Genomic DNA, 23,455 nt, shown 5'->3' with positions numbered 1-23,455 from the left:
ATTGATGTGTGCGCCTTGTGTACATAGACGACATTTTAGTATACTCAGCCTCGGAACAAGATCATGTCAGGCATGTTCGTTCATTCCGCACCAAGCTCCGTCAACATCGCTTGTTTGCAAAGCTTGAAAAATGCTTTTTTCACGTCACCGAAGTAGAATTTCTTGGTTTTATCCTTACTCCAGGAGGCATCAGAATGGACGTGCACAAGGTAGATGCCATTCTGAAATGGCCTTCACCAACGTCTCTGAAAGGGGTACAAAGCATGCTGGGCTTTGCGAACTTCTACTGCCGGTTCATCCCAGACTTCTCTCAGGTTGTGCACCCAATCACAGTACTATTACGAAAAATCCTGAAAAAGTTTGCTTGGACCGAGGAAGCAGAAGAAGCCTTTCAGGAACTTAAACAAAGGTTTACCTCCGCTCCAATCCTGCAACATCCTCGTCCAGACCTCCCTTATGTTGTTGAAACTGATGCGTCCAGTCTCACAATGGGGGCTGTCCTTTCACAGAGAGACCCAGAAACCGGCCAGCTACATCCTGTGGCCTTCTAGTTGAAAAAGTTCTCACCTCCAGAGATTAATTATGCCATCACGGACAAGGAACTCCTGGCTATCAAATCCACCTTTAAAGCCTGGAGGCACTACCTTCTGGGGGCTAGACACACCATTACAGTCATCACAGACCACCGAAACCTGCAATATCTCAAAACAGCCAAGGCCCAGTCCTCGCGCTAATTACGGTGGGCCCTTTTCTTCGCCGAATATGATTATGTAATCACATTTCGACCAGGAGTCAGAAACGGAAAGGTGGATGCCTTATCTCGCATGGGCATAGATGAAATAGTATATACAACTCCAGACCCAGTACCTATTATATCTGTAGACAAACTCTTGGGTATCACGACAGCCTTAACACAAGCAGAACTATGAAAAGAAATCCAATGGACAATGAACCCTGATGCCTACCGCTCATGGCAAACTCAAGGAGAACAATATACCATCAAGGACCATCTATCCTTTTTTAGGGATCACCTATATGTACCCAAGAAGGAATTACAACAGCATATTATTTCAAACTATCACGATTCACTGATCAAAGGGCATCCTGGGATCGCCAAAACCCTAGCTAAGGTGAAAGAGAACTTTTGGTGGCCTACCTGGCGTAAGGACATCATTCAGTATATTCAGTCCAGCGGTGTCTGTGCACAAAATAAATCACAGAAAGAAAAACCATCTGGTCTCCAACAAGCATTGGAAATTCCTCCCGTTCCATGGCACACTCTTTCCCTTGCCTTCATCACTGATCCACCTCCAAGCCAAGGGTTCAACACAATCCTTGTAGTTGTGGACTTATTCTCGAAGATGGCCCATTTTATTGCTCTCAAAGGCCTCCCAGATACAGCCACTTTAGCAAAAGTGTTCCTGGAGGGCGTGGTTAAGCTGCATGGCTTCCCTTCGGTTCTGATCTCTGATCGAGGCAGCCAGTTTGTTTCAAACTTCTGGAAAAAATGTTGTGCAATGGTGCAGATCGACGTTCGGCTATCTACCAGTCACCATCCCCAAATGGACGGCCAAACCGAGAGAACCAATCAGACACTCGAGCAATATTTACGGTGCATGCTGCACCACGAACAAAGGAATTGGAAAGACCCACTATGGATAGCCGAATATGCACATAACAATTCTTTGCATTCAATCACGGGACAAACGCCCTTCTATAACCTTTATGGCAGACATCCACGTACTTCTGAACTAGACCTTCCAGCCAGCTTGGAAATGCCAGCGGTAAAGACTCTACACACAACCATTATTCAGGCTTTCAAAAGGGCAAAGGAACACCTTATTCATGCCAAAGAAAAACAAAAGAGATTCGCCCACCAACACCGGAAAAAGGCCCCTGATTATCAAGTAGGAGACAAAGTTTGGTTAGCCGCTAAATTCGTACCCATCAAGGTAACCCGGACCTTTCATCCCAGATTCTTAGGACCCTATACCATTAAGGTAATTATCAACCCAGCAGCCATGAAACTGGATTTACCACCTAATCTACACATCAACCCGGTATTCCATGTGTCCCTCCTGAAACCAATGCAACCCGGCACACGGATTGGGACACCACCTAAGCCCATACTTGTTGCCGGAGAACGAGAATTCGAAGTCAAAGATATCTTGGACTCAACACTCTGGGACCAAGCTATATTATCTCATCGATTGGAAAGGATTTGGACCACAAGATAGATCCTGGGAGCCCAGTGAGAATATCCACGCACCACGTCTAATCAGGAAATTCCATCGGAACTTCCCAACCAAGCCTGGCCAGACAGAAGGAACACCATGGGAGGGGCCTTAGGGGGGAGTGCTGTCACGACCCTCGCCCAAAACCCCCTCTGGCAAACCCATTGGCCAGGTGGAGTCAGGACTCGGGCCTCTAGAGCCTGGCATCTTCTTCAAAAGCCCTCATGGGGCCAGTCCTGGCGCCTATGGAGCCAGGCTCATACACCATGAAAAACAATGTGCTCGGGAACTACTTTATCGTATTGTCAGCCAACATGGAGGCATCCACATAGCTTGGTTCATAAGAACCAAGCTATGCGGTCTAGTGTTTTGGGTGTGGTAGCCTAGGGACTACTTTACCTGGAATATTTTGTTGGAACTATTTAAACCACACCCGAGCAAGACAACACGCTTCGTGTTACTTTGCAGCTTACAACGTGACGCTCACGGTGCCCAGCTATTCCCTCGAACCTCGGAGAAGCAGAACCTGCAAGGAGGCAAAAGGAACATCATTAGCAGCAGCATCTTACCTGCAGTCTTCTTCTTTAAACACTCGCAGCTACTGAGAACAGCTTCCTCAAATCTGCACGCCTCCCGGACAGAACAACCTGAAAGAGGAAGATAGAGGCAACATTAAAGAAAGCAGTAGAGCTATTTACAAATTACGAACTGCTCAAAAGGCTTACCTGGCTGGTCGCCTCTCGGCTGGCACCACTCCGGACATTCCACTCGCGCTGAAGAACACCGCGACCTACAAGGAAGGAAAACACAGGTTAGCAAAGGCAAGACTTTGCAGCGCTGCGCATAGCGCTTACTTACCGCATCATAGCGCTCTTAATGCGCCATCATTTACCAGCGGGGCTCAACCAGGCCAGTTTGCCTCTCTGAAGCTCCGCATACCTAAGGGAGAAAAAAGAGACATTTTAAACAAAGAAAGGCATGCAGGATAGCAACAAAACTAAAGAACAGCAATAAGACCTACCTGAACAATATCAAATGGGCCAGCGTCAGTGAAGTAACTGGACCACACTCGCCCATGAAAGACAACACACCCCTGCAAAGAAGGCAGGACGGGGAGCACGCCTAATGCTACCACAAGGTGAGGAGAGGGCGCCAGAGGGACTGAAATCATACGGGGACGGAGGGAGGATACTTACCCCAGTCGGTCAGTCTTGAACACAGTCCTCCTGTATTTTCAGGCAGAACCTTCCCCCAGACCACATCAGGGCAAGCTGAGAAGAATACCAGCGAGTAACCCGGCTGGGTGGCATCCCTGTGGATACCAGGTGAGCGTAACACAGGGGAGCTGAGGAGAAGGGGTCCAGATTCGAGTGTGGGGTGGTGAGGGTGGGTGGGGGTGTGAAGGAGGAGTGGGTTGGGGTTGAGGAGGGTGTGGGGTGTGCCAGTGAGGATGGTATAGGGAGGATGGAGGGGTTTGGGGGGTAAAGAGGCGCGAAGGTCAGAAATACTGGTAGTAGAGTGCAGGGGGGAGGAGGAAGTCGCTCTCCCCAGTGTATGGTGGTGACAAGGGAATGTACGGGTCAACCACCCCGCCCGACAGGGTTGAGCGCGGAGGGTGTGGCACAGCCCCCAATGCAGTGGAGGAGGAAAGAGAGGTCTTTTGAGCAGTCCCTCTGGCGAGAAGAAGTGGGTAGCCTGGTGCGGTACAGCCCCTAGCACGATGGAACACATGGCAGAGGAGAGAACACCTCACCCGAGAAGAGGAGCAGGAAGGGGCTGGTGCAGCCCACTGAGAAGACGACAAAGGAGAATCAGTGTGGACGGCCCGTGCTGGCCCAGGGAGGATCTGCCAAGCCTGAGCAGGTATACGCAACATGACTGGTATATGGCTGGGTGAGGAGGATTGGTTTGTGTGGGAGGAGAGGGGCCAAGGGGAATGGGTTGGAGGAGAAAGGGGGTGGCATAGTGAGAGGCTTGGGGAGGAGGTCAGGGTTGGGAGTAAGGGGAGTAGGAGGAGAATGTCAGGAAGATGGGCTGGAGACACTGCTGATGTTTTCTGCCCCCGCAGTAGGAGCCATCTGAGGAAGGACATGAGGAGTAGCGGTTTGGAGGCAGATATGGCTGGGCAAAGACAGGGCAGCAAGAGGTAGGCAGAGCAGGGAATGGTCTGCGGCATGTTTCACATTGGGGGTAGCATGGGAAGCACAAAAGGGGGTGGTTGGGGTACCTGGGGTGAGGGGAGACAGGATTGTGGTGGCAGGGGCACTCATGAGGACAGAAAGGAGAGGAGTAGCTTTGGTGACAATACAGACGGATAAGGTTTTGCATCCTGTGTTTCAAGGGGTGGCGTAGGTGCCTACTGAAGGTGGGCCAGAGAGGGATAGGAAGGTACCTTATATGTATATTAGAAAGCCATTGGGTGCACATTTGATGGTGGCCACAAGGGAAATAATTTGGGCCATAGAGTTTGTAGACGTGTTCACTCTGTAACACAGGGAAGTGAGAGCTAAAGAGGGGTCAAAAGAGGACAGCTGAGAGCTGGGATGAGGCTGAGGGTGCTAGTTACAATTTAAAATTAGATGTCAGCGTTTCAAATTTATGCTAGTGTAAAGGGAGATAATCTGCAGCCCTTCATCAGCTTTTGACATATGCAGACTCTGGCACTGGAGACAGGATAAAGTGGAGAGACGGACGCCCAGATGCATTTTCACAGCCATCATTTAATACAGATTAAAAAGACATTCTGGAATGCACACAAATCTGCTTCATGCAGCTTGATTTTATATACTGTTTACCAATGACACAAAGCTTTAATATAAGCCCTCCTTATCTTTGATTGGTTTGCTTACTTGTCGCTCACAAAGCCCACATGAGTTCATTTTGGCAAGCATTATTTGACTGACACATAACCTGATAAGCTTACCTGAGACCCAGCCAGACCTCATTATTTATCCTTCAACTCCTGCCAAGAACCAACCCATATCTGATTGTCGAGGCCTGCCAAACCTACTTGGCAGATAATGCTGTGAAAAAACTCCATGAGCTTATCTTATTTGTTGCTAAGTAAGCAGCTGTCCTGTCTAATTGGTAGGTATCCCATGCTCTTATGTGATTTGTTATCAATCATGTCTGCTTTCTCTGCCAAGAAACTCTAAATATACCAACCCAGATGAACTTTATCTCACAATGAACTGCTGCCAAAGAATACTCCACCATCAGTATGATTCAGCTCTTTTAACACCTAACTTTGAAGCCATTTTGTTTTCTGACATCCATTTAAAAAACTATTTAAACCTGTTCAGCCTAGATGTTTGGCTACCAAATGGTAAATCCATTTACTTTTGAGCATAATTATTTTTCTATTTAGTTTTCAGATTACATGTTTAGATCTTCATGATGTGCGAGTAATACCTGAGCCATCCTCCACTTCCTGAGTCATTCTGAGCCCAAAAATATATGTCACCCTATATGCACTCTTTATCTTCAAAAACCACTACAATGTTGATTTTTGAATACCGGAACCACTGATCAGCCCACCATGCCACGCGCACCCTGCTGGTGGGGGGGGGGGGGGAGTCTAGCACCTCCTCTACACTAGCGTCTACTTTGAGAAGTACCCTGACAGGTGTGTAGCCTTGTTTTTGAGTACATGGATGTGATTAGAAAAGCTTTTACAAGTTTCTGAGGTTTTGCTTGGGTGAGGTACATTGAGGGGTTCAGGGCAAGGATGGGTGAAGTCAAGCAGGCGGTGTGGGGGGTAATTTATATGGACTTGTGGTTGCAGTGGATGGTGCCCAGGTGGCCAGCCCCAACACTTCATATGACGAGCCGTTTACCTGTGCCTTACCGGCCCTTTCTCTGTCGCCATGCCCCCCCGAGGGAGCAGGTGGAAGAGGTAGGGGACAGCTGTCAGTGGCATGCAGGGCCTTTAACGAGAGGGTTGTTCTCGGCCGGTGTGCAAAGTCAGACACGAGTGCAGCAGGTGTGCAGGACACTATCCCTTCACACATTGTTTTGTGGTGGGACACAAAGGAAGGGTGTGGGGGAGTGAGGGGGGGCGAGGGGTTGTGGGAAAAGCCCTATACTCCAGTTAAGTTGGAAGTGCTGGAGGAATGGCTCTGTTTTTACCCGGATAGGGAAGGGGCCAGGATTATGGGTGTGGGTTTTCAGGAAGGTTTTAAGTTGGGGTACCAGTGTCCGAGGAGGTGCCAGTGGGCAAAAACTTGAAATCAGCATGAAAGAAACCAGAGGTGGTAAGGGTGAAGCTGCAAAATGAGGTGGCCGAGGGAAGGGTGGTAGGGCCGTTTCAAGATTTGCCGGGCAATCTGGTGGTTTCCCAATTAGGGGTGGTGCCTAAAAAAGTAGCCAGATAGTTTAGGTTGATTCACCACTTATCATGGCCAGAGGGCATGTCTGTGAATTACTTCATCGCTCTCCAGGATTGTGGAGTGTTCTATGTAAGTGTGGATCAGGCAGTGGGTCTGGTAAGGAAGAATGGGCGCAGTGCTTTATGGCCAAGTGTGACATCAAGTAAGCTTTTCGGTTGTTGCTGGTGCATCTATAGGATTATTGGTTGTTGGGGATGCAGTTTGAGGATAAACTGTACGTGGACAAAGCATTGCCCATGAGCTCTGCAGTCTCACGTGCATTGTTTGAGCGTTTGAGCTCCTTTCTGCAGTGGGTTTTCACTTACAGTTTGGGTTTTGGGGCGTTTTGTACTATTTGGATGATTTCTTGTTCATCAGTGGGGCAAGAGAAGAGGAGGAGTGCCAGCAGATGCTGGAGGATTTTCAGTCATTGATGCTCAAGCTGGGAGTACCATTGGTAGAGGATAAGACTAGGGTATCAGCAGTGGTTTTGACTTTTCTGGGAATTGAATTGGATTCCATGGCTATGACCTCACGCTTGCTGGACTACAAGGTGAGCAAGCTGGTACAGTTTCTGGGGAGGGCGGTGGTGGTGCATAAAATGGCTCTGGTGGACATGCAGGGACTGGTAGGGCACCTCAATTTTGTGTGTCAGGTTGTGGCTCCAGGTCACACTTTTTGTAGGAATATGGACCGTTCCTTGGCAGGGGCAAGGTACCCACATCACAGGGTGAGTGTTTCAGGGGCTGTGAGAGTCCTGCATTTAGTAGAGGGTTCACTGGCCCCAGCATCGTGGGCTGCATACAGGAGAGCATGGTTGAAGTTTTATGGGGCAGGAGCGCATAGTTGGAAGGGGATGTATGATGTAGAGGAGAGAAGGAGAGACGATGTGATCAACCTTATGTTGAACTGCGTGGGTAGAGGTTGGTCCAGGGCAACAATAGCGGGGAAGCTGGCCGGCATTGCTTTTTATGGAAAGTGGTTCTGGGGCTTCCAGCCTAGCAGGGGGAAATGGCACATAGTATGTTGGAAGAATGGGCGAGGGAAAAGGGGACGGTGAAGGACGGCAGGAGACTAGTGTCAGTGGGCTTGTTCAGGAGGTTGTCCCAGGTTCTTGAAGGAGTATGCTGCTCGCCGTGGGGAAAAGACATGTTTACGGCATGCTTTATGTGGCTATTTTCTGGTGCATTTTGGGTGTCAGAGTTGGTACTAAAGGGGTGAGGGGATGGAGGCCTGATGTGGAGGGATGTCTGTATGTCGGAAGTCAGTGTGGTTAACACAATTTGTAAATCAAAGACTCATTAGTTGGGTATGGAGTTTTGGGTGCATTTGGATAGGGGCAGTAGGGAGTTGTGTCTGGTGAGAACGGGATTACTATGGAGGGAGAGATGTAGGGCAAGGGATGGCCTGGTTTTTCAGCATGAGAACAGGGAAGCAGTGATGGCTGGGAAGGTTTTGGGGGTAATAAGGACCCTGTTGATGGTGGGCGAGAAGGCAGTGGATTTTGGGTCTCATTCTTTTAGCATGGTGGGCAGCGTCCGAATGTAGCAGGCTGGGTTTGATGAGAAGAAGGTGAAGAGCCTGGAGTGCTGGAGATCAGCAAAGTATAAAGGGTACATCAGAGATTTGGGAAAAGAGGGCTCTTATCCAGCAAGGCATGGGCTGGCGGGGGTTGTCTTTTTCTTTTTTCAGATTCGACTCAGACGAGGGGTCAGTTGCCTCAGAGATGGATATGCGGACATACCCAAGTGAAATGGGCAGGAAAAGCTGCAGCAAAAAGGGTTTATGGTACCCAGTTAGGGTGCAGTTATGATTTTGCTTTGTTGAGATGGTCTGAGGTGGGGGGGCTCAGGTGGGACCAACTGTTGCCTATGCTGGCGGGTATGAGAGAGATCCATGGGGTGCCAGCAGCTCTAGTGTTGCATGCAGGGAGAATGATTTGGTTAAGGAGACAGGTGTGGCACTCTTAAAGAAGATGAAGAGGGACCTTCATTGGTTCAGGGAGATTTGGCCGGGGGTTGTTTTGGTTTGGACCAAGTTAATGCCAAGAAGGGTATGGAGGGATGCTGTGAAGTAGGTCCAGTGGAACGGACGAGATAGAAGATTGACAGGGAGATATCAAGGTTTTGCATGTCCAAGGGGGTGCAAATGCTCATGCATCTGGATATCAAAAATGAAGCTTTTGAGGTGTTTCGGGAGGATGGAGTTCATTTGTCACTCATGGAGAAGGAGTACTTTTTGTTGGACATGAGGTTAGCGGTGGAAGCCATCATAACGGGTGGAGGTAGAAGGGAGTGGGGGGTGTAGAGAAGGTCCCAAATAAAGCCTGCACTCCCATCACCCATTTTGAAGTACCAGGAACATTTGCACCAAAATATGTGACATATGATGAGCAAATAAACCAGCAGAGAACCGCAGTAGGGCTCTGCCGAGTGCCTATCAGGAGAACAATACCTGTCGAAATACCAATACCTAGAAAACCATGGACAGTAAGGTATCTATTGAGAAAACCCTACCAGCAGGTAAGACGAAATGAAGATAGCCTAAATACCGTCTGGCAAGAAACCAAAAAGGCCTTAATTGAAAACGAATGGTGACGTCACGAAGGCCCGGACAGACTTGCAGATAGAAGATAAGATGACCCAAAGATGACACAAGAGATGAAATGTCATGAATAAGGATATCGTGAACCGAGAAGAAGAGACGATGTTGAAATATAAAGAAGCTTAGACTATAAAGCAGGATGAAGTCATTCAACCAGCTAACGCCTGTACATATGCTTGAAACCGCAAGAAAGCTAAGAAAACAGTGCGGCTTGCTAGGCTTAGTAGAAGATAGACCGCGACAAGCGCCACCTATACATATCTACCTCAACGAAGCACATTATACAAGTGCGAGTCCACTTTACAAAAAAGCAGAATCAACTCAGGTTACTAGAGGCCAAACAGGACAAGATTTGTATTCCAGCTAAAACGAGAAGGGATGGCTGAATCGAAACTCAGGAGTTTCGCACCAGGAAAGTGCCAAGGTCAGACCAATAGAAGGAACGAACAGTAGCCTCGAAGAATCGAAACTTAAGAACTGAGTATCCTATGTTTGGAAGGTCGAGATAAGGAGGCGTAGGCAGGTGGCAAGTCGAATAAGAATTAAATTCACAAATTGAAAGAAACTAGGAAGATTCACAGTGTGAGCAGCATGTGACCATCCGAGGAAGAAGAAGCACAGATTCACACCTACGCTTGGCAGCCGCCCAGACAGAGATATCATAACTTTTCCTGACAAGAAGACACAGTTTTGAGGCCGACCACAGCCAAATAATTGACACATAGCCACCAAAGTAATGATGGATTGAGGGAAGGCCGGGTGAATCGTGGGGCACCCTGCACCTGGCTGACCATTCTGCGTGCTGCTAAGTAAAGTGGAAATGTATGCATGGGGTTGAAGCCAACCCAATCACAATGGACCAAATAATCTAGGGTCCTATAAATAGCAGAACCAATGGGACGTCGTACTCTTAATGACGTCCACAATAGTAATGTTAGAAGGAAGGGCTTAGACGCCCACCTGATAGTGTTTATCCAATCCTCTCACTCCGTTACCATACACAGATATAGTAACTATAGTAAAGTTACCTTTTCCTAAACAATAGAACTACATGTTAACTTTTGAGTGTTACATGTCGATGATGACGATTTTTGAGTATAAATGTTACTGTTTGTATGAAGTTCGCGGGAGTTGAAGCGAGACGGACTATCGCATCACTGTTGATTTCCATGTTTCCCCATTTTTTGTACTTGTCATTAAACGGACTCCCTTTTGCCAAACCATTGAGTTGTCCTTATTGATTGGTGTTGGAGTAATATACATGCACCCCATCCATCTAAAAGATGCAGCTATCTCGTCTTAAAGTACTGCGGAGCAAACCCCGACTCTATGGGCCGAGCGGGGGTCTCCCAAGTACACTTGGTAGCAGAGGATGGTTATCGACTCTCGATTATTTGACTAAAGTAAGACATCTATTCACCGTCGACATAAAGTAACTCTAGGTCTTCGGCAAGATCGCAAGTCCTTTGCCATTTGGCCGAGTAGACTGTCAAGCTCCCCGTAGACAATGGTAGCTTAAGCAAGAGTCTGCAGAAAGGGCCTGAAGGGACCCGTTTTCCCACACATGCCTTCCCATTCCTGCAGGCAGCTGAGTGAGCGAAAAACCGAAGGAGGCGGTAACCAAGGCGTTGATCCCAAGGGTCCAGAGAAGAACCATGCAAACGGTGAGTGAAGCAAAAAGTTGAATGCTTTGGCAAATAGTGCATGCCTTAGAACAAATAAAGGGAAAATGTAACGGAGGGAGGAGGGAAAACTAAATATAGTTAGGAGTAGAGAAGACTGTATACATATATATATATTTATATATAAGGGGATAATGACTCGAGAGTAAAAAAAGGTAAATGAGATGTTACCGGGGTAGACAACCGAGAAGAGAGAGGTTACCGGGGTAGACACCCGAGAAGAGAGAGGATTCACCTTATTCCTGCACTTTAATATAGCGGCTAGAAGAAACGTGTACCCAGAGTCCCAATTAATGGGGAACGACTAGGCTACCACAACGTTTAAAGACTTTGTGAAAGGGGTACCTTTACACTCCATGAAGGGGTAATGATTAGAGGCAGAGATATTTGTGTCCAGCTGGTGTCCGTCTAGTCTGTTAAGTGTCTGTCTTACATGTTTTCCTGTTGTGATGTCACACATATGTATTGAACATTTTTGAGGAAACGGATTTAAAAATGTCATGCGATTTGATAGCTGAGACAGAATCCCACATGAATTGATGTTTTTTGAACAAACCGGTAGTATAAAATGTTGTGGAAAATTTGGGTTGGAGCTTGCAATATTTGGTGCTCGCTCATATTGTAAGAAGCTGTTTAAACCCCACGAAAGCATTGACAAGTGTTATATAAGAGGAAAGGGAACAGATTTAAGCATGGAAGACATAACTCCATTGGCACACTTATGCAAGCAATTGCCAAAACACGCACCCAAGATAAAGAAATATATTACAGAATGGGTTAAGGGTACCGCCCAGAAGATGTTTATGCTGTGGCCACAAAATGGGTCTTTATCCAAAGCCGTCTTACAACACATGACGACATATTTGAATGCCACATATACAGGCAAGAAGTTAGAAAAACGCCTTGCTGTTCTCGAGTTGTGCAAAATGTACGAACAGGTAAAGGCGGAAGAGCCGCCAACACATTGGATACTTAATGTATGCACAGATGGGGGTGGGATGCCTACTGCGCCACCTGCCCCACCGAAAAACAAAAATTGAAGGAAGTAAGGATGAGAGATTATACCCGTTCAGGGAACTTAAAGCAGCCACGGGGTACAGCAACCCAGTATATGAGTCACCTACACATAGTAGTGACGAGAATCAAGGGAAAGATAAGGACAAGAATATTACCTCTGCAGTCCCAAGGGACAAGGGGAGGCGCGATGACGAAAGGAAAGATCAGGCACAGACAAGTGCATCTCTCGACAAGGAGAGAGAAGGGAAGAGATGGAAAGGGAGCGAAGACACAACTGATGAGATAGCATTCGTGAAAGACGAATGGATGGGAGGACACATTTTATTGAAATTGTACGGCAAAGGCATTGATGACGCAAGGCAAAAGGAGAGGTTAGATGAGACACAGAGAAAGGGGAAAGAAAAGGAGTTAAGAGACGAAAGGATAAGAAGGAAAGACAGACAAAGGCGAGAACAGCTATATCGCGAAGAGCAAGAAAAAAGCTCGATCGCAACCCAAGAGCAGCCAACGATCAAGACAGACAGAAACAGCAAAGGTTAGAAGAAGAGCAAAGGATACATGAGAAAAGAATAAGGAGACAAAGAAATGAGGAAATTCAAAGGGCAGATGAATGAAGAAATGAAAAGAGAAAGGAAGAAGATAGGGTCAGAGAAGAGGTGAGGAAATGCAAAGAATTTGATGACGACGTAAAACGTAAGTGAAGACAGAGAGCACGTGATCTTGAATATCTGGGGGGAGAGGTTAAAAAACCCGCTCCAGTAGTAGATTGGGAAGACATCGAAGAATTCTTTCCTGCGTACGATTAAGTACCAGGCACGTCTAGGGCAAACATTGATAATGACTTCGACACAAGAAGCATCGGAGAAACGATCGATAGAATATATGATGAAATGGGGCTAGAACAAATACCCCAAGGGGAGGGGGAAGACGAGTGCCTGGAAAGCACTCAGATGTATGACACTGAGGAGCTCACTCAAAGTAGTGGGAATAGAGAGCTATCCCTGGATATATTAGAAATAAGCAGGAACAAGGAGGATACAAGAAGTTGTGTGAATTGGGGACAGACAATGTCCGAATCCGAAAGGGAAGAGGGAGAAGAAAACGAAGAAGGGAGGCGAAGTGAAAGGCGACTCCCAAGGGAAAAGGAAATGAGATGGTCAGACGCTAGTGAGTCTGCACCAAGAGCGTCAGAGTCTGCCATGCAGCCTGACCGATATGAAGAAGTATCTCACGGTCAGAGGGGGGTGTCTTCACCACCCTAGGTAGATAGACTAAGGGCATTGCCAGGTAGACGGCGATGTGGGAATATTACCCCGGCAATAGATAGGAGAACAATGAGAGAAGCGAGTGAGGGTCACACATTCCAATTTCCGTTGCTCGAGAAGGGGGGAATAAGACCGCAATATATTAGATGGCCACACATAGATCAAGACAATTTTAAAAACAAGCTTCCAATGCTGACATCGGGAGCCGGAAAATGGATACATGAGTTAGAAAAAATAACAGGAGGGAACACGCTAGCTATAGGGGACATCAATGGCCTCCTGATTGCCATACTTGGTGAGAGAGCAGATGATGTGTGGGCACGAGCAGGCTACCCTGGTGTAACCACAATTAATACCTCGCATGACGGAGCTCCATTTAACAATTGTAGAGCTGCAGTTTGGAAAGTGCTACGAGTACTTTACCCAGATACTTCTGATATGGGAAGTATATTGACCCAAAAAATGAAGGAGCCGGAAGATCCGTTGATTTATATACAGAATTTCCAAGACACGTGGGTGCTCGAAACGCATGAATCTTGGATGAAATCTATACCTGTGGATTACCATATACTGTGCCAAGGGCTGCCAGAGCCGGTGCAAAAACAAGAAATTGGTGGGAATCAGAGCCAAACCTTGGGCAGAAATACAGTTGACCATCGCACATTATTGTAGACTGTTGCAAGAAAAGAGTCACAAAAAGGAAGCGACTCGTAAGGGTGAAGAACCGAAATTGATGCAAAAGAAATTGTCAAAATATGCTCTTGAGGGAGCCATGATAACTAGAAGAGCTGAATCAGGCATGCAGCAGGTGGCTAATCCAAGGCAAAATAATCAGGGCAATACAGGATTCTAACCCAGGGGAAGAGGATTTAGGAGAAGAGGATGGCATAGCAATCAGGGAGGTTTCCAAAATAATCAAGGGGGCTTTCAAAATATGCAAAATGGTAACCAAGATATGTCAAATGGGCAAATGATCCGACCACCACCACTTTGTTGGCTGTGTGGAATGACAGGGCATTTGGAGCGCACATTCAGAAACCAAGGCATAATGCAGAACGGCCAAGGAACAGGAGCAGGCATGATAAATCCACCTGCAGTTTTACAGCAGAGTGGTGCACAGAATCATACGGTCCAACAACAGGCACAAGGAGCGCAGCAAGGAGTGCAACCACAAAGCATGGGGAATTTTCCACAAGGACAATCCCAACACGCACCACTGCAACTATCACAGACCATGAACCCTGGAATGGGAGGTAACAATGGGAATGGGGGAAATCCACCACCACACGGTGGGCCAAATTTATATATGAGCTAGGACAGCTCACTGGGAACCCTGATGTGTTCTATCCTATCAGTGACACCAAACCCTCACAGGGAACCCAGGGTGGATATCGTTATAGGGGATAAATAATATTCCTTCCTAGTTGACATGGGTGCGACACACTCGTGCATACGTAAAGGCAAATTTTCCTTGTCCGGCGAGGCCATAGATACTCAGAGTTTTACAGGAGCGACCAGTCGAGTTCCCTTTACAAATGTACTACCACTCACCATAGGTGAGTGCAAAATTAATGTACCTTTACTATATTCTCAGCAGACCTCAGTAAATATTTTGGGTCGAGACTTAATGACAAAGTTGAACATGACAATTTTGTTCACAGAGGAGGGCATAGTATGTTCCACTCCGGAATGCACTACTCAAATGTATGCAAAATGGTTAGAGCATACTCAGGACACATAGCCATGAGGGCCATACCATTAGAGCCAGAAATCTTCGCATATGGCATGCGTATGCTTATTGCAGGGTTGCCAGGTCTTGCAGACAAAACCATGAGAACCCCTGATGAGTTCCTATTCAGACCAAGAATACGGATTCACGAGGAGTAGGGACAAGTATTTCCCTTGATGATACACACGGCTGCAATACAAGGGAAAGTGGTCTTGGTTGACGGTTACGATGGCGAGGGTAGGCAATGGTCCACGATAATTGCCATTGAAGAAGGATATTGAGTGACGGACGTCACCGATGATGATCTGTTTGAAGAACAAGCAGAAATGGGAGAGACAATGGTGGAAGTGAGTCTCACCTTTTGGGTAAAAATGATTAAAAGAGAAGTACCGCAGAGAATGACATTGGCACTAAAATGCCCTGAATATTTTGATGACGACATAGCCAAGGTGCCTATCTCAGTGTGAACTACAGGACCCTATGACGTGGGTCTCTTGAAGGGGGTTGGAGAAGTAAGGATTTAGCTGAAGTCAGGAGCGATTCTACCAAAAGCCCGACAATATCCGATGTCCAGAGAGGCAGATTAAGGGATTTTTAAGACAATCTCTACCATGATGGACCAGGGCATCTTAGTGACGTCAGAGTCACCATGTAATATGTCAGTGTACCCTGTGAAAAAGTAAAGGGGGGTATTGGAGGGTAGTACAGGACCTAAGGCCAATAAACAATATTGTTGAGGCCGAGTTCCCTCTAGTCCCTAACCCGTCTACAATCCTATGCAATATACCCGTTGAGGCAAAATATTTCACGGTGATTGACTTAAAAATAACTTTTTCTCAACCCCGCTGCACCGTGACTCACAAGATCTGACGTCATACACATTCAGACAAATGCGTCTGAAAAGCACGAGGCTGCCACAGGAGTACTGTGAGTCCCCTTCTATTTTCAACAGAGTCCTGCAGATGGACTTAAGCAATATTGCATTAAAAAGTGTTGTCCTGCAGTATGTGGATGACATCTTAATCTGCAGCACAACCGAAGAGCAATGCAGGCACAATTCTATTCAACTACTGACTATACTGGCTGAGAAAGGATATAAGGTTGACAAGAAAAAGTCAAGATATTGTCAACAGGAAGTGCTGTACATAGGCCAGCTGATCTCACATGAAGGAAAGAAAGTGACCCCAGAAAGGGCTGAAGCCATATTGAACACGGCTAAGCCACACACGATAAAGCAGATGCAGAGCTTTTTAGGCCTATGCAACTATGTCAGGGCATGGGTCTTTGACTACAGCTCTTACACTAAGCCTTTACTTCAGGCCCTAAAGAAGGCCCAAATGATGAAAGAAAATGTTGAATGGTCTGAGCCCTTGGAGAAAGTGTTTGCCGAACTCAAAAGAGCTATTTGCACAGCTCCAGTTCTAGGGATCCCCAATTATGCAGAGGAATTGTACTTGTTTTCACACACAAATGGCAGCGTCATGGCGGCAGTGCTCGCTCAAAGAACCTTGTTGGGGTACAAGCCCCTGGCTTATTACAGTGGGAATCTGGACCCAGTAATGAGAGGCCACTTCCCATGCAAACAAAGTTTAGCTGCCGCAGTGTTCGCCATAGAGAAGGCGACAATCATTGTAATGGGATTCTCAATGACATTGTACATTGAGCACTCATTATTTGCTATTCTAGAGAAACCGAAAGGCACATTGACATCTCAGAGAGCTTCTGCTTATGAAGTGATCATATCGAATCTCTCGATAAAAATAGTCCGATGTAAAATAGTGAACCCAGCCATGTTTATAGCAGACCCAGTCACTGAGGCTGATCCGTTACATGATTGTGCAAATTTCGAAGAATTCTATGATGAAATCCCCAGGGTGAAAGAAAATGCCTTGGCATGAGGAGAGATCATCTTTATTGACGGGTCTTCAAGGATCGATCAGAATGGCGGACAAAGATATACAGGCGTTGCTGTGATGAAACACATATCAAATGGAGAATTTCGAGTACTTGTCAGTGTGCGCATACCATTTCATTACTCAGCACAGGCTGCAGAATTATTGCCGTTGAAACTCGCCATTGAGAACTACACAGACCAGGAAGTAACAGTGTACAGTGACTCTGCCTATGTGACGTCAAAAATGCACGCAGGCTTAGCGTGCTGGATGAGGAGGGGCTACCTCTGAGCAGACGGCACACCAGTGCAGCACGCAGCCTTATTGGACATGCCGATTAAGGCACTACAGCTCCCAGTGGGCAAAGCGGTCGTGAAATGCGCCGCCCACACAAGAGGGACAGATTTTGTCTCACGCGGAAACCAAGCAGCAGACACGGAAGCCAATCGTATGGCATCCAAAAGTGAGATGATTACGGAAGTGGAAGTCGCCTGTACAAATGAGAGAATGTTGGTTGCCTGAAGCCTACAACAGTCTCGGGCAAACGCAGCTAATGGAACTCCAAGGGGAGTCACCACAGGAAGAGAAGAACTTGTGGAAATGTCAGGGGTGTTCTTTAAACCCCTCTGACAGCTTGTGGCAAGACAGCAGTAGTAAACCAGTAATGCCTGTAGCCCTACTAATAATAGCACTGGAGCAGTTACATTACCCGGTGCATATGAGGAGAATCTAGCAGCAACGCTCGTGGAAGACTGGTTCATACCGAATTTACCTGAGCATGTTGCTTTCTTTATGGTGAACTGCATAATCTGCCAGCAATTCACCATTGGGCACACATTAAAAGTTATGAGAGGAGTCACCCAGGCCAAATGGGCCTTTTCAGCACTTACATGTCGATTACGTCGACATTATTCAAGTATGCAACGGGTACAGATACTTAATTGTTGTGGTGTGTCCATTTTCTAGATGGATAGAGGCAGGTCCATGTACACACTCAAAAGCTACCTGTGCGGCAACATTTTTAGTGAGGGAAGTGTTCCAAAGGTGGGGGGTATGCGAATTCATGAGATCAGATAATGGCCCTTACTTTGTTAATGCAGTATTTGAACAGATTAACTTTCTGCTTGGTATAAAGCGAAAGTTCTCGTCGGCTTACCATCCAGAAGGTAATGGAATCTGTGAGAAGCTCAATGGCTTGTTGCAGGAGATAATAGCCATGTTGAAGCTTACTCTAAGGAGGGGATGGTTGCACTGCCTTCCACTGGCACTGTATGCACTTCGGAACCAACCAGGCTCCGACCATAATCTTACGCCACAAGGAATAGCCACAGGAAGAAGAATGAGAACTCCCCTAACACTCCGAGATAGAGCTAGATGTGATGCCCAGTCAACAGGAGAGGTTTTAGGGCCTGAAATGCAAAACTATATGAACTGCATGACATCTTGCCTTACTGTAATTTCAGACCAGCTGCAGTGATGATGAAAAGGGTGCAGTGCCGTACAAAACACAGAAGACACTGCAACAGACCCAGTTCAAGGTCTACGTGTTCCACTCGTCGTCCCTGGAGATGCCGTCCTTGTGAAAAATTAGACAAGGAAAAGGTGGGACGAGCCAAGATTCAATGGCCCTTTTATCGTAGAGGACTGCACTCTGTCCGCAGTGAAGCTGCAAGGCAGGAGAACATGGATTTTTCACGGTGATATCAAACCCTACATCGGAGAAGGCCCCCTGCCTGCACCCCAACGAGAGGAATCAACGAGTAACGGGGAAGAACCACAGCACGTGCAGACGAGATCCATGATGAGGAAGAAGGACGCATGACCAGCAAAGTAAAGACAAAGAACATTTTGCAAAGTTGTGGCTTAATTTGGACACTTCCTTTAAGCAAAAAAGGGGATAAGGACATAAAAACGGACACTCTGTGCATCCTAGTTGCAGGGTGAAGAAGAAAATTGTGCGTATAAGCCCCAACATAATCTGTTGATTTGAACTTTGGACTGAGGCACACTTAAGCCTTAATGAGAAAAAGAATATGCCAAATTTTGACCGAGGACATTTATATCAGAAGCAAACACAGTATTCCAACTCGTTCCATACCGGAACCCTGTTCGGAATCACTTATGGTGTCCCACAATAGAGACATCACAAAGGACCTAGTCACCTATTTTGACTTAGTACTGAGGTCATACCCGTCACTGGTAGGGAGGCTCACCAGTGTCACAGACTTTTTACAAGATCCTGAAAACGAAAAACACAATAAGACAACTCCTCAGTGTCATCACCGAACAACTTATCCTACTCCCCGAGTACAGTGAGAAGAAATTAAATGTCCCCAACTCAGGCGGAAATAAATGAGCTTGACAGCCCACTATTCATTCGCATAATCAAAGACTTTCCAACTTTTATTGGAAGAACGACAGACACACTCACGTTTCTTCAAGACCCAGAAAACAGCGAACATTTAACCCATCTTTTAAATAAGATCGTCATTCTAGTTGCACTCCACGCGACCGGACAGTGCAGACATTGTTTACATCAAGGAAAAAACATATAATCCTGAAACCAGCAAGACAGGACAGATGTCCCCGTCACCAGAAGACAGCCGATTGGCACACAAGGTCCTCTTTCGCCTAGTCACTGACTTTCCAGAGCTAGTGGGGAGACCTATCGATGTTGACGTCCTCACGTTCATCAGAGATCCATCTAATGTCACAAAGATGGGAATGCTCCTGCATGGAATCATTCTCCAAGTGGAACTTTCCAACCATCAGAGAGACTATTTGAGGAGATTCTAAGAAAGCCTTCTGCCAAGGGACAGATCGAGAGTGCAGAGTCACGAACTTCATTTGTTATGTTTGATGTCATTCTTTCCCTATTTCTTCATACTGATCAGTGTCCAAAATGTCCTCAGGACTGAAGCAGATTCGAGGAGTGGACTGGGAGCTTACTTACTTTGAATATGCACAGTAAAGGAACTCACTGAAGCATTATTCTATTTGATTTTTCTTCCCATAGTCCAGCGAAGGAACTGCATCCTGAAATAAGAGACAATTGGTCATTCAAAAGAAGGGGGACACTTGTGAAGCACCTGACATTCATAACAATAAAATTTGAAAGACGATATGGGGTGAGGGAACAATAACATTGGCATTGGCAAATGATCGAGATGGGGGTCCAGAGCAGCAACCTGGTCCTCCCACAAGCAGAGAGGCACCCCCGCTTGTCTGGAAGAAAATGCTGCCGCCTGACCTATAAGGGCATAATGTACTTATGTATTATATCCATCATTATTTTACTATCATTAACGATCAGAACTGCATTCTTTATCGGTGCACGAAGCGTTCCAATTTCAGTGCACTCACCTGATGATACACGCATGAAACCCACAAAAGCACCCAGACCTTATGTAGTCATTCCAGTCCCTAGAAAATCTGATGATAGAGTAAATGAATTTGAAATGAACGTGATTAATAGTGATATACACACACTTATGGTAACGAATGAGCAGGAAAGCCGGAGACAGGGTCGGCATGAAATGAATGAAGAAAAAACACTGACAACTACACGCACACACACACTGAATGCACACAAAACAGGCCTAGTATCAATGACCGCAGAACCACAAACTAAAGCAGCAGAGAAGATGAGACTGCCTGCCATAAAAACCTTCACAGAAGATAGTGTGAGAAATCAAGAAGAATTAAGAGAACGACCAACAGAAGCAGTCATATCAGAGACCCTTAAGAAAACAGGAACCGCCTCAGAGAAACTCTCTGCACGGACACAACTGATAGTAGACTCATTATTCACATACATAGCCAGAGCGAGGAAACTACAAGAGGAAATTAAGAACAAAACAGCAGAGACTGTATTGCCAAGCACACATGGTCTAACACAAGGGACAAGTACCAGGTCTACAATACAGCCATATACCGGACCAGTGTCAGGCTGGTTGGCATGGGCATTTGCACGCAGCAAAGAAAAGATGAATGAGGACCAGGAAAGCCAGACTCCCGTCCACTCAAATGGTGCAGGTGAAAATACCTGCACCATGGACCAGGATACATGAGGATCCTCCAGCAAGAAAAAGCCATACAGAGGCATTCAGAGATTTAGTTATAGCGAACTACAGGAAAACCAGATGACAATGAACTAAATGACTACCTGGACAGCACAGCACATCTGAGAAACAACATTTGGTACCGGCACATGAAAGAAGTTGGAAGACTAAGTTCAGAAGGAGAATGCTTTGTTTGTGCACTCCTACCGTATAGCATGGGGAAGTCCAAGATCTTCGTAGCTGTAGAAATTGATGTCCCAACAGCACACTGTCTCTCACACATAGCAATGGGCAAGACCAGAGGCCAGTTCATGAGAAGGGATGCCTCATTGATATGGGCAACTGAAACAGCCTATCCCGATGAAGATGATTATGTCCAGGACATTAAAACAAGAAACAGAGCTCACACTAGGAATCATGTGATTAGATACGAGAAGCCTGTAGTTAAAGGAGCAGGAATCAAATGGGAGTGAACCTGAGATTAAATGTCTGAGGAAAAACTCCAGAAGAAGCTCAAATTTGGAAAAACAGAGGCCAAATGCAGATTTGGGGAACAGTGCTTTCACCAAACGGATGGGAAAAAGGAGTAGTGATCTGCCGAGCATGGATGGTCCTCGGAGTCTACAAGGAAGCCATCGAAACTCACAAAAACTGTGCAAGCCAAAACTACTGACATGGGTCGAGGACAGAGGAGGACCCTTGCAGATAGTGCCACTAGAAAGCCCAGGATTGGGCTTCAGGAACAATGGTACAAGAAAGATGGGAGAGAATCAGAACTGTGGACGAATTTTTGATGCTCCAGGAATGGATCACGGAACCGCAGTAATTATGGATCATTATTGGGCATGCGGACCCAAAGCATACATCAGACTGCCGAAAAAATGGGGAGGCATATGCACAATAGTGAATGTCCACGTTCCAGCATTAGTAATCCCAAAAAGCGACCTGAACATTGACAGTTTCCCGAAAGCAGATGCTCACCTGAGGAAGAGGAGATCTGTGGAACTGATAACTCGAATGAAGAGAGAAAACTACTTCTCTGCTAAATCAGAAGAAGCATTTCATGCAATCCCATATGAACACAGGCTGTTCAGCCTCACCTCATCAGTGTTCACAATGATGTTCATGCCAAGAACCCAAGTTGGAATGAATACTAAATGGTTGCAGATAACCAGATGGGAATTGCTACAGACAATCAACACAACCATAAAAGGATTTAATGCGATTAAGGAAGAGTTAAGAGCAATCCGACTGATGACTCTCCAAAACAGATATGTCCATGACATAATCACAGCTATGGATGGAGGAGTTTGTACAAAAATCAGAGAATCGTGTTGTACATTTACACCTTCTCACGATGAAGAAAATGGAACTGTAACAGAAGCTATAGGAATGCTGACGAAGCTACAGAATCAGACGATCGACGAAACTGATGAAGTTGATGATGACAGCTAGTTTGGATCACTGTTTTCATGGGTTCCACAATGGATGGCAAACATATTCAAGTTCATAGGAGCCCTCCTAGTGATGATATTACTAGGATTTTGTGTCATCAAGATAATAATCTCGCAATGCCAAAAAACTGCGAAGAAAGCCATAGGGATGAAGATCATGATTGATGTAAAGCCAGGATGGAGGCTTAGAGATCTAACTGATGATGAAATAAGAGACTTTGTGAAGGCCAGCGAGAATGCGCCAGAATGTACAAAGTTTCTTTATCCCAGAAAACGTAGAAATTATGAAGGAAAATTGATTTACTGCAGCCCAAATGGACAATGCCAGTTAATGACATGGAATAAAGATGAACATGTAAGAACAGCAGGAAGCCTGAAAGGAGTGATAAAAATATGGACTCCAAAGAGACACTTCTTCAAACCATCATGTACAAACCCAGAAGATGAACAAGGAATGAACCCAGAAGGAGAAGTGAAGATGAATACAGAAGAACCAAGTAAGATGAACCCAAAAGAAGATGCGGAAGTGGTCGATGAATCGACCAGAGGGGGGAGTGTAGAGGAGGTCCCAAATAAAGCCTGCACTCCCATTGCCCATTTTGAAGTACCAGGAACATTTGCACCAAAATATTTGACGTATGATGAGCAAATTAACCAATAAACCAGCAGAGAGCAGCAGTAGGGCTCTGCCCAGTGCCTATCAGGGGAACAATATCTGTTGAAATACTGATACCTAGAAAACCATGGACAGTAAGGTATCCATTGAGAAAACCCTACCAGCAAATAAGATGAAATGAAGATAGCCTAAATACCATCTCGGAAGAAACCACAAAGGCCTTAATTGAAGACAAATGGGGACGTCACAAAGGCCCAGACAGACTTGCAGATAGAAGATAAGACGACCCAAAGATGACACAAGAGACGAAATGTCATGAATAAGGATATCGTGAACCTAGAAGAAGAGACAATGTTGAAATATAAAGAAGCTTAGACTATAAAGCAGGATGAAGTCATTCAACCAGCTAACGCCTGTACATATGCTTGAAACCACAAGAAAGCTAAGAAAACAGTGCGGCTTGCTATGCTTAGTAGAAGATAGACCACGGCAAGGGCCACCTATACATATCTACCTCAACGAAGCCCATTATAC

The sequence above is a fragment of the Ambystoma mexicanum genome, chromosome 7p (genome assembly GCF_040938575.1).
Source record: "Ambystoma mexicanum isolate Mex_15411 chromosome 7p, UKY_AmexF1_1, whole genome shotgun sequence".
Lineage (NCBI taxonomy): Eukaryota > Metazoa > Chordata > Amphibia > Caudata > Ambystomatidae > Ambystoma > Ambystoma mexicanum.
Note: the sequence above shows the minus strand (reverse complement) of the source record.